This window comes from Mauremys reevesii, linkage group 3 (assembly GCF_016161935.1).
Source record: "Mauremys reevesii isolate NIE-2019 linkage group 3, ASM1616193v1, whole genome shotgun sequence".
Classification (NCBI taxonomy): domain Eukaryota; kingdom Metazoa; phylum Chordata; order Testudines; family Geoemydidae; genus Mauremys; species Mauremys reevesii.
In genome coordinates this window covers 161,912,382-161,924,828 of record NC_052625.1, presented here as the reverse complement: position 1 = coordinate 161,924,828, position 12,447 = coordinate 161,912,382, and the positions used below count along the sequence as shown (strand labels likewise).

At 45.7% G+C, this 12,447-nt stretch overlaps 1 protein-coding gene and 1 long non-coding RNA gene across 14 annotated transcripts in view; one reads left to right on the top strand and one right to left on the bottom strand.

Annotated features, from left to right (window-relative positions):
- The window catches only part of PRIM2 (DNA primase subunit 2), a 282,728-nt gene that overhangs the window by 98,354 nt on the left and 171,927 nt on the right, over window positions 1-12,447 (top strand). The window lies entirely within an intron of this gene.
- The window catches only part of LOC120401562, a 55,779-nt gene that overhangs the window by 1,957 nt on the left and 41,375 nt on the right, over window positions 1-12,447 (bottom strand). For all 6 annotated transcript variants that reach the window (XR_005596544.1, XR_005596539.1, XR_005596543.1 and 3 more), the window contains one exon: window positions 1,016-1,058. This is a non-coding gene — a long non-coding RNA (uncharacterized LOC120401562). The remainder of the gene's footprint in view (window positions 1-1,015; window positions 1,059-12,447) is intronic.

Genomic DNA, 12,447 nt, shown 5'->3' with positions numbered 1-12,447 from the left:
TTGTTTTTTTGACACATGGAGCTTATTGAAGAATCGTGGGCCTTTTGTATATAACTTAATTTAAGGCAGGGGAGAGAGGTTTTATATTAAACTAAGTTGAGACTGTTTTTGTTTTCACATGGTATTGCACATCTTGTATACTTTTTTATAGGATCCCAGAGTGTTAGATTATCAGGTTTCCAGATGGTTGTATGATTAGAGAGTGAGTGAACTTTTTCTCATACTACCTCTCATGTGTAGGCAAATCTTGTAAAAGTACAGACAATTCAGTCCTCCTTAAGATCTACTTCTGATGTGATAACTACAAACACCTGTGGCAGTTGATGAGCTGCAACAGGCCCTCTCTCTCCTTTCTTCCTTAATTACCATATTATTACCAACTTTGCATTCCTGACATTCCCTTTCACATTTTACCTCTCTCCCAGTTAAAATAAGTGAACAAACAAGAATCCCAACAAAACGTGTAACTAACAAAACTGTGCCTGTCATCACAGTATTAATTGGTTTGCATTGTATCTTTATCTCCAATCCTTTTTGGTTTTGTCTTTTAGATGGCAATCCTTTCAGAGCAAAGACTCTCTTTGTATAGTGTTTAGCATAATGAAGTACCAATCTAATTTGGGACATTTGGGAAGTACCATAATTTAAAGGTTCAATAATAGAATTGGGTTTTGAGAAGGGACATGGAGAAAGATGGCAATTGTGCAGGGTGAGAGAGTAGATTCCAATCCTAAAGGCAACATGTCAGGCAGCATATAATTGCTTGGGGTGGGGTGGGGTTCTGAAGAGAAGCGGAATTAGCGGAACACAGGATTTGATCTGGGAAGTGGCAGGAGATGGCAGATGAGATAGAGCTGTGAAGATGAGTTTCAGTTTTGAAAGGAAGAAGTTGTGGAGACGGGGAAGGGATTATGCTTTACTGTAAATAATTTCTGTATTCGAGTTTACTTACAGTAGTTATATAAAATGGAACATATTTTAAGTGCTGTTCAGAAAGACTGATATTATAACATACCTTATAAGAAACTTGTCTGGAGATAAAGTTCTTTTGTCATCTCCTGCAAGAAAGTAGGCAAGATAACTTCTTGTTTCTTTAGTAATCATATTTTTCATTTAATATAATAACTACAATCATTTCAGATTTACATACTTGTAAATTTAGAATACTTGCAGTTTATTTAAAAAAAATATTTTTCCCTATTGTGTAGCTACCCTTTTATTGTACGATACTAAACATAAGGCCAAGGTGGCTGCTATTGGAGCAAATAAACTGTTAATAAAGAAATCCATATCTGTTTCTAGATGACAACATTCTCTAGACCCAGGGAGTGATAGCTGAAATAAAGAATATGGACAAATTATTGAATAGATCAGCTACTTTGTGCTCAAAACTTTAATTATTTAAAAATAAAGGAAAGCGCACTACATGCCAATAGCAGAAAGATCCTGCTGTTCGACCATGTTGTTCAAGAGGTGTAATCAGTTTTTTTAAAGGGAAGAGAAATTCCTCCAGAAGTCAAAATGAATTAATAATATGAGTAATTAGTTGAAAATGACAATCTTTAGCTTAGTAGGTTTGGGATCTGCATGGAATATCTGAGATAATAAACAGTTAAGTAAGACATTTTGGTAACAGAAAGCATTTCCTGATAAAAATTTCTGAAGTGTCAGATTGCAGCAAAGAACAGTTATAAAAACTGGAGAAGTGAAAGCAGACTGATACTGAGGGCCTATAGGCTCTTTTTAAAATTGTATAAAACTTAAAAATTCACTGAATTTCTCCTGTGAATACAACAGTTTCTAAAATATTTTAAAGATGAAATTTTAGTATTTCTGTTGTAATTTGCCCTGAGCCAGTAAGAACTTTCTGGAGTTATTGTATCTAGTTAGGTACTTATGGAGCACCAAAACCAGAAGAATCTAGGTACTGATCTGCATTTAAATTCACTACCCTCTGACACTCCATGATGAAAGGCTGAGGACATGGGAATGGGGGTATTTTGATAGAAGCAGTTTTCTTCCATCTCTGGTCTTATTGAGTGCTTCTCCATTCATGGGCCTATCAAACCAGTTTTAGGGTGTATAAAAATCCCCATTTGAGGAGCTTTCCACTTTTTTCCAGATTGATTATTTCTATATGAAGTGGTAATTACAAATTGATGATGGGGAGGGGACACTGGAGGTATAAGCGGCCACTAGAAGGGTATATGAATGAAAAAATAAGCAGAGTTTGAATTCTGAAATGGAACAACCAAATAGTCTTCTTGTCCCGCCCTTTCCACCATAGAATGTATGACTCTTTATTGATTCTTCCGGCAGTCAGCCCCTGGCAGGCAACAGCTCAGAGCCCTGCCACTCGGGGCTGTCATACTGTCAGTGCCCCACAATGTCCATTTAATCGGTGGAAGCACTCCTGGTGAGGATGCTCACTGACCAGGAGCGTAATGTGAACATGAAAAATCGATTTAATTACTGTGGTAGTTGTACATCGATGTAACTTAAGTTGACTTAATTTTGCAGTGTAGACTTGACCTAAGTATAGATATATTTTATTAACTCTGTATTCTGTCTCTGACGACAGACGCGTCTTCCCTTGGCTGGGGAGCCCACCTAGGCCACCTACGCACCCACGGCCTGTGGTCATCAGAGGAGCTCTCCCTCCACATAAACGTATGGGAGCTCCGAGCGGTCCGCCTAGCGTGCCAGGCGTTCCGCAGGCTTCTGTCTGGCCGTTGTGTCTCCGTTTTCACGGACAATACAACGGCCATGTACTACATCAACAAACAGGGCGGGGCCCGCTCTTCCCCCCTTTGTTGAGAAGCCATCGAGTTATGGGACTTCTGCATAGCGCATACGATCGACCTGGTGGCATCCTTTCTCCCGGGAGTTCGGAACACTCTTGCGGATCAGTTGAGCAGATCCTTCCTGTGCCACGAGTGGTCCATAAGACCAGACATTATCCACACCATTTTCCGCAAGTGGGGCTTTCCCCAGGTGGATCTCTTCGCGACGCGTGTGAACAGGAAGTGCCAAACATTCTGCTCATTCCGGGGCCATTCTCCGGGATCGATCTCGGACGCCTTTCTCATTCAATGGACGCACCAACTGTGCTATGCGTTTCCCCCGTTCCCACTAGTCCACAAGGTTCTGCTGAAGCTCCGTCAGGACAGGGCTCGTCTGATCCTGATTGCCCCGGCATGGCCCAGGCAGCCCTGGTACACCACGCTGCTCAGCCTCTCTGTGTCCCCGCCGATCACCCTCCCCCTCTGCCCGGACCTTATAACCCAGGAGCACGGCAGTCTCCGCCATCCGGACCTCCCGGCTCTCCACCTCACGGCGTGGCTGCTGTGTGGCTAGACGCCTCAGAGCTACGCTGCTCCACCCCTGTGCAACACATCCTGCTCAGCAGCAGGAAACCTTCCACTCGGTCCGCATACTTGGCCAAGTGGAAGCGTTTCTCGCTCTGCTGTGTGCCACGGGCCCTTGCGCCCACGGCGGCCCCCGTGCCAGTCATCCTGGACTACCTATGGCACCTTAAATAGCAGGGCCTGGCCTTATCCTCCCTGAAGGTCCACTTAGCAGCCATATCCGCTTTTCATCCTGGCGAGGGTGGACACTCTGTGTTCTCTCACCCGGTGGTCGCTAGGTTCCGTAAAGGGCTGGAACGTCTCTACCCTCAGATCCGCCACCCCGCCCCTACTTGGGACCTGAACCTCGTACTCAACAGGCTCATGGGACCGCCCTTTGAGCCGATGGCGACCTGTTCTCTCCTATACCTGTCATGGAAGACAGTTTTTCTGGTGGCCATTACTTCGGCTCGGAGGATCTCTGAGATCCGAGCTCTCACTGTAGACCCTCCTTACACTGTCTTTCACAAGGACAAAGTTCAATTGCGGCCACATCCCACTTTTCTCCCTAAGGTGGTCTCGGCCTTCCACACCAGTCAGGACATCTTCCTCCCGGTTTTCTGCCCCAAACTGCATTCATCTCCACGGGAGCAGCGATTATACTCCCTGGATGTCCGCAGGGCGCTTGCATTTTATATTGACTGCACAAGGCCCTTTCATAAGTCCCCCCAGCTCTTTGTGGCCATAGCGGACCGCATGAAGGGCCTTCCCATCTCCACTCAAAGGATCTCCTCGTGGCTGACAGCATGCATCCGCACGTGCTATGACTTGGCCCATGTTCCAGCGGGCCACCTCACTGCCCATTCTACCAGGGCTCAGGCTTCTTCAGCCGCCTTCCTGGCACACGTACCGGTCCAGGAGATATGCCGTGCAGCGACCTGGTCATCGGTCCACACGTTTGCTTCACACTATGCTCTGGTGCAGCAGTCTAGAGACGATGCGGCCTTCGGCTCGGCAGTTTTGCATTCCGCCACGTCTCACTCTGACCCCACCGTCTAGGTAAGGCTTGGGAATCACCTACATGGAATGGATATGAGCAATCACTTGAAGAAGAAAAGACGGTTACTCACCATTGTAACTGTTGTTCTTCGAGATGTGTTGCTCATATCCATTCCACACCCACCCTCCTTCCCCACTGTTGGAGTAGCCGGCAAGAAGAAACTGAGGAGTGGGTGGGTTGGCTGGGGTATATATCCGCGGCCATGGTGGCGCCACACCAGGGGGCGCCCAGACGACCCACTGAGTTGCTAGGGTAAAAGTCTTCCGACGAACGTGCACGCGGCGCACGCACACCTACATGGAATGGATATGAGCAACACATCTCGAAGAACAACAGTTACAACGGTGAGTAACCGTCTTTTATTTATAAAGGGAGAGACGACGACTCCTTTGTTTTGAAATTGTCATCTTTTTTGAAGGCTGCTGCTATGTATTTGATATGACATTTTTACTATTATGTTCAAGGCAATAACTTTTCATTAAATAAATCTATGATATTTCAGAAGGCAGAAATTTCTACACTACTTGCACCAGTCTGTCAGCCAAATGTTAAGAACAATTCACTTGTTTAGCTTTTTAAATATTTGTGGCAAACTTAAAAAACCCAAACCAAATGTTTTCCCCCTTTCTCTTGATTAGGCTTGCTATGGTATTAATTCCCATTCACGTGTTCTTCCAAATGCTTTTTCTAGTGAAGTTTCCATTTATGTGGTTGACAAAATGAAAATGCTTTCCAATAGCAGTATTTATTCTATTTTCTACATTTTAGTTTACCATAAGTCATTATAGTTCTGTCTTCTTGATTCTTCCCTCTGAATCTTGTTTACTTTTACTTTTCACTACCATATAAGGAAAAAGGAAATAATCCATACATATTGCGTATGTGTAAAATAAACATTGTGAAATAAAAAGTGACCTCTTCTCAGATTTTTGCAAGAGACCAAGGGAGGTGTCTGTTGATACTGCTGTCTTACTATTTAGCACAGCCTGTAATGGGCAACTTTCCCACAAACATACAAGAATGATTTAGTATTCTTTTGAATTCCATACTTGATATGTGGTTTGTGATTGTATTCAGAAGAGTGGTCAGAAGCCAATTAAATAGGAAAGCTTTATTATTATTTAATTTGTATTACAATGCTGTCTAGGCGCTCTGAGGATGGTGTCCCATTGTCCTAGGCACTGGACAAACACACTGTCCATGCCACAAAAAACTTACAATATGAACCAGTTTTAAAAAAAAACAAACACTGCTAACTGTTCTCTTCTATTAGTTTGTAGCTTCAGCTCCTTAACTTAAAACTAGTACAGCAATTTAGTTGCTGTAGCATTGCTGCTGTATGTCACTGCTTCAGCTTTACATTTATGGAAACTGTAGCCATGCCTTCAATTTATTCTTATAATAATTAATGTAACACTTTTCTGCTTGACCTCTCCAAGTCCCAGATGTTGACACCTGAATATGTGGAGTACTACTACCCACCTTCTCTCTCTCACACAGAAATGCAACCACATCAATCTCATTTTGATATGGCTCAAAAGCTTGTCTCTTTCACCAACAGAAGTTGGTCTAATAAAAGATAGTACCTCACCCACCTTGTCTCACTAGGATCCATTTCAAACAGTCTCATCATTGCTGGCACAACAGCTTTCACTTCTGCTGCCTGTCATCTATAATACCCTTTCTGTGTCTACCTTCTGTAACTCTCAATCTTTTTTGGAGCATCTTTTTTGGAGCATCTTCCTATACCTTCTCAATTTTTTCCTCAATCTATCAGTCTTTACACTTTGTAACTGTATTAATTTAGCTTTTTCAGAAGTGAATAGGTTATGGATTGTATAGAAAATGTTATAGAAATTGTTACATTTTTAAGGCCTGGTCTACACTAGGACTTTAATTCGAATTTAGCAGCGTTAATTCGAATTAACCGCGCACCCGTCCACACCAGGAAGCCATTTAATTCAACCTAGAGGGCTCTTTAGTTCGAATTCGGTACTCCATCCCGACGAGGGGAGTAGCGCTAAATTCGACATGGCTATGTCGAATTAGGCTAGGTGTGGATGCAAATCGAACTTAGTAGCTCCGGGAGCTATCCCACACTGCACCACTCTGTTGACGCTCTGTACAGCAGTCCGAGCTTGGATGCTCTGACCAGCCACACAGGAAAAGTCCCGGGAAAATTTGAATTCCTTTTCCTGTCTGGACAGTTAGAATCTCATTTCGTGGTTGGACATCGGGGCGAGCTCAGCAGCACCGGCAGCAATGCAGAGCTCTCCAGCAGAGGAGTTCATGTAATCTCTGAATAGAAAGAGGGACCCAGCATAGACTGATCGGGAACTCTTGGATCTGATCGGTGTGTGGGGTGAGGAGTCTGTGCTTTCGGAGCTGCGCTCCAAAAAACGGAATGCAAAGACCTACGAGAAGTTCTCCAAAGCCATGAGAGACAGAGGATACAGCTGGGATGCAACGCAGCGCCGCGTGAAAATCAAGGACCCCAGACAAGGCTACCAAAAAATCAAAGCGGCAAACGGACGCTACGGAGCCTGCCACCACTCTGGACCATGGACTCTGACGATGGGATAGTGTCGATGGCCAGTTCCTCGGCGATGTTCGCGGACGGGGAAGAGGAGGAAGGGTTTGTGGCGGACGAGGCAGGCGACAGCGCTTACAACGCTGGTTTCCCCGACAGCCAGGATCTCTTCATCACCGTCACGGAGATCCCCTACCAACCCTCCCCGGCCATTAACCCGGATCCTGAATCAGGGGAAGGAGCAGTCGGTAAGTGCTTTAAACATGTAAACTTTTATTCTTAATATAACAGGAATCTGAAGTATGTGAAAAGGAGGTCTCTCTATATATGGGGATAGAACAGAAATCCTCCTGGGAGATCTCCACAAAGCTCTCCTGGAGGTAATCGAAAAGCCTCCGCAGGAGGTTCCTGGGGAGAGCTGCCTTATTGGGTGCTCCGTGGTAGCACACTTTTCCGTGCCAGGCTTTCATGAGGTACTCAGGGAGCATTGCCTCCCCGAGCATGGCTGCATAGGCCCCTGGTTTGTGCTGGCTTTCACGCAGCATGCGCTCTCTATCTCCTTCAGTGACCGTCCTCAGGGTGATCTCGCTCGGAGACTCCTGCATCTAATTAGGGGAATTACTGTAATGTTACGCCTGGTCCAAAGTATTTTTAAAAAATCTCCAGACAGACGGCATAGCAGAGAATCAGCACGCTGCTGCGTGACAAGCGTAACGGAAAGCCAAAGAATCAAATGGACGCTCATGGAGGGAGGGGGGACTGAGGACGCAAGGTATCCCACAGTTCCTGCTGTCTCCGAAAAGCATTTGCATTCTTGGCTGAGCTCCAAATGCTTCTAGGGTCAAACACAGTGTCCGCGGTGGGTCAGGGCATAGCTCGGCAATTTACGCCTCCCCCCCCCCCCCAGAAGTGAAAGGGAAAACAATCCTCTGTTGACTCTTTTACATGTCACCGTATCTTTACTGAATGCTGCAGATAGATGCAATGCTGCAGCACTCAACACCAATATCCTTGCTCCCCCCCCCCCGCCATGGGTGGCTGACGGTACAATATGACTGATATCCATTGTCATCATCAGCCTATTGGCACATGGGGCAGTGCAAAAGGACTGGTAACCATGCCGACTAGCATCCGTGAGGTCGATCAAGGGCGCCTGCTCCTAATTTTTCCTGGTAGATGGTGCAGTATGGCTGGTAACCGTCCTCATCATAGCAACAGGGGGCTGAGCTCCATCAGCCCCCACCCTTCATGTGTAAAGAAAAGATTGAATTGCCTCTGGACTAGCAGAGGGATGCTGGGCTCCTCTCCTCCACACTCCTTAACACCCTATCTGGACTATCATAGCAACTGGAGGCTGCCTTCCACTCATTTCTCACTAACAAGTCACCGTGTCTTATTCCTGCATTCTTTATTACTTCATCACACAAGTGGGGGGACAATGCTATGGTAGCCCAGGAAGGCTGGGGGAAGAATGGAATGAACAGGTGGGGTTGTTGCAGGAGCACCCCCTGTGAATAGCATACAGCTCATAATCTATGCAGGATCTGACACAGAGCAGCTGTGCTCTCTGGTTCTCTGATAAAGTGGTTCTCTAGTACACTTGCCCATATTCTAGGCAGGACTGATTCTATTTTTAGATACCAAAAAGGAGGGATTGACTCAGGGAGTCATTCTCAATTTTGCGCCCTGGCTGAGATCAGCCAGGGGCACTTATGACAGCAGGTGCAAATGGTGCAAAAGGACTGGTAACCATGACCATCTTATTACCAATTTATGGTATGGTAGATGGTACAGTATGGCTGGTAACCATCTCTGCTGTCATGCAAAAGCAAAAGCATGCTGCTGTGTAGCGCTGCTGGACCGCCTCTGTCAGCGGCATCTAGTACACATACGGTGACAGGCACAAAAGGCAAAACAGGCTCCATGGTTGCCACGCTGTGGCGTCTGCCAGGGCAATCCAGGGAAAACGGGCTTGAAATGATTGTCGTCTGTTGCTTTCCCGGAGGAAGGGATGACTGACGACATTTACCCAGAACCACCCGCGAAAATGGTTTTTGCCCCATCAGGCACTGGGATCTCAACCCAGAATTCACAGAGACAGACTAGACTGTGTTCATTGTTCGCAAAAATTTATCTTTGCAAGGAATTCACTCCCTTTTTCCCATCACACAGCTTCGACTGTCTCCAGACCTGCCACAGCATCCCCCTCACAGAGGCTGGCAAAGATTAGGCGGCGAAAGAAAAAGACATGGGACGAGATGTTCGCTGAACTTATGGGGTGCTCCCGAGACGAGGCGGACCAGCAGAGCCAGTGGAGGGAGACCCTCTCTCTGTACCAGCGCTCACACAGCGAACGGGAGGAGAGGTGGCGTGAGGAAGACAAGCAGGCGACTCAAATGCTGCTTGGATTAATGAGGGAGCAAACGGACACGCTCCGGCGCCTTGTGCATGTTCTGCAGGACCTCAGGCAGGAGGACAGAGCCCCCCTGCAGTGTATCTGCAACCGCCCTCCCCCGCCACAAAGTCCCATACCCCCCTCACCCAAAATAACCAGAAGGAGGGGCGCCAGAGGCCGTGAAAACTGTCACTGCACCCCAGCAGAGTGCTCAAGTACCCAAAAGCTCTCATACCCTAAATTTTGAGAAGTCCTTTCCTTCCCGCCTCACCCAAGCCCCAATCCCAGTTTCATCCCCTAACTGTCTAGTTGATAATAAAAAATACTTTTCTGTTAATTACTGTTTCCATCATGTTCTTTTAGAGGAGATTGTGTTTGAAGGGGGGGAAGGGGGTTGGTAATTGGACAGGACAATCACCTTTACCAGGGTACAGACATGGGGGCAGGATCAGCAGCAGGTCACACACACACTGCAGTCAGTAGGCACCCTGGTCGGTATGGGAGGTGGTTTGCAGGTTCTGTGTGGGTGGGGGGGTACGTGACTTTGTAGCGGGGGAGGGGGGTTACAGATCTCATGCAACGGTCCCTGTCCTGGACCACAGAGCCACGCAGCAGAGGAATCTGTATCCGTCCTCCCCCGCCAAAAGGCCACATAGCCCCCGCACACAGAGTCCCAAAAAGGAGGGATGGCAGGCTCCGTTGAAACATCCAGTCCGGCACTGCAGACCGCTTTGGGAGCAGGAGCCTGTCATTCCTCGAGTTTACAGGCGGTCTTTACATCACTGCACACCCTACCCAGCACAGTCCGTGTCCCAGTTTCAACCCTTTAACGCAAAGTCATCAATAAAGAAACCTTTGTAAAGTTACAGTGGAACATGTATTTTATTTTTAAACGTGTGTTGGAAGTGGGGGAAGCGGGGTGGGCGGGGTATGTAACTGCAGATGCTAGTCAACAGTAACTTGGTAAAGAAACAGGGGCAGGTTCAGCTTCTCTGTAAAGAAACTGAACAGTCACAGGTCACGCTGCTCACTGCTCGCTGGTACTTGAAGAGTTCCTTGTCGCTGTGCAAGGCGCCTGCATAGGGCTTCACGAGCCGGGCATTAGCGGGTAGGCTGGGTCCCCGACGATCACTATAGGCATCTGCGCATCCCCAAGAGTTATTTTGTGGTCCGGGAAGAAACTACCTTCCTGCAGGCGTCTAAACAGACCACAGTTCCTGAAAACACGCACGTCATGAACTTTGCCTGGCCACCCGACGTTGATGTTGGTAAAACGTCCCCCATGGTCCACCAGTGCTCGCAGCAGCATTGAAAAGTAGCCCTATTTCTCAGCAGCTGACTGTGGAAGAGGTGGACGATAAGGTGCGAGGAGTTGACAACGGCCATAACTGCAGCGGGATCCGTGCTCAAAGTGCTGTGGCGCCCGCTCTGTCACTGAGCAGAAAAGTGCACGAACAGATTGCCCGCAGGCGCTTTCAGGGAGGGAGGGAGGGAGGGCGTGATTGACAGTTCAATGATGACAGTTACCCAAAACCACCCTCGACACATTTTTCCCCCCAGCATGCATTGGGGAGAAATCCCAGAATTCCAATGGGCAGCGGGGAGTGCGGGAACTGTGGGATAGCTTCCTACAGTGCACCGCTTCCAAAGTCGACGCTGGCCCCGTTACTGTGGACTCACACAGTCGAACTAGTGTATTTAGTGTGGATACACAACTTCGACTTCATAAGGTCGATTCCACAAATTCGAATTAAGTTGATTCGAAATAGTCTTGTAGTGTAGACATACCCTAAGTGTCTTCAGGTGAAAAAATCAAAGCAAAGGGGAATGAGACTTTTAAACGAAGGAAAATTTCAGATTCCCCAAACACATTCCTTTTTGCATTTTACATTTTCTTTGATGAAGGCCAATTTGTTCTAAATAAGACTAGGCTTAAAGAGTTGATGCTTGTACATTTCTGCACCATCCTATTATTTCCATACCATTGTCATGTAAATGGCAGTAGTTCAGCTATCTTTTACACTACATTGGCTCAGTGATTTACAGGTGCATTGTACATTTCAGTGATCTCTCTGCAGAAAATAATACAGAAAATATGAGAGGTGTTCGAGACTGATTTCTCCTCTCACTTTCAAGGATATTCTTTATCAGAAAAAAGGGAAACTACTGTTCAGTAGCTTTTCAAAGTATGCAGAAGGCTTTATCTGTAATCTTATTGCATCAGTGTAGATCACCATTTAACCTTTACTGCTTGAAGTACTTTATTCTTCATTTATATATATAATATCACTTGAACTGCAGCACAGTAATATTTTTTTTAAAAAGTGTGAATCATTAAATTTCTGTATTGCTGGAGACCAGGTGGGTGAGGTAATATCTTTTATTGGACCAACTTCTCTTGCTGAAACAGACAGGCTTTTGAGATCCACAGAGCTCTCTTTCAGGTCTCTGTGGTGCTTGAAAGCTTTCCTCTTTCACCAACAAAAGATATTTCCTCACCCACCTTGTCCCTCTTATATCTTGGAACCAACATGACTATAGCAACACTGCAAACAGTAGAATACATTGCTGGACACCATTTTTCTGTCAACGTAGAACATAGAATAAGCTGCATCTGGATGCTATAGCACCACTTTGTTTTGTGTTAGAGATAAGAAGTTGACTTCTCTGTTTAGTTTTGAGGGCAGTAGTATAATATTTTATTCTATTTCTGCAATGTGTGCATAAAAATTATAAAAAGGTTGTAAGCATGGTTTTTGAAAAATAATGACCACATATATAGTCAAACTCTTAATGGATGATCAAGCATATAACAACATACCCTGTCAGAATCTCACTGCAAACAAAAATGGAAAAATGTGTTTTTCCTATTTCAGAATGTACTTGGATGGTGTTTGACAGGTCAATCTCAAACACTATTCTAGGAAAAAAATAAACTCAAACCATTCAGAATAATTAGTGATATGTTGTTTGCTGGCAGAATTAACTTAAAACAGACTAAAACCTGTCCTTTTTTTAGTATTAATATTGGCATATCTGAGGGATAAATATATTGCAGGAAAGCAACACTTCTTGTGGACACAAAAGACTTTAAATTTTAGTTAGTTATTTAGTC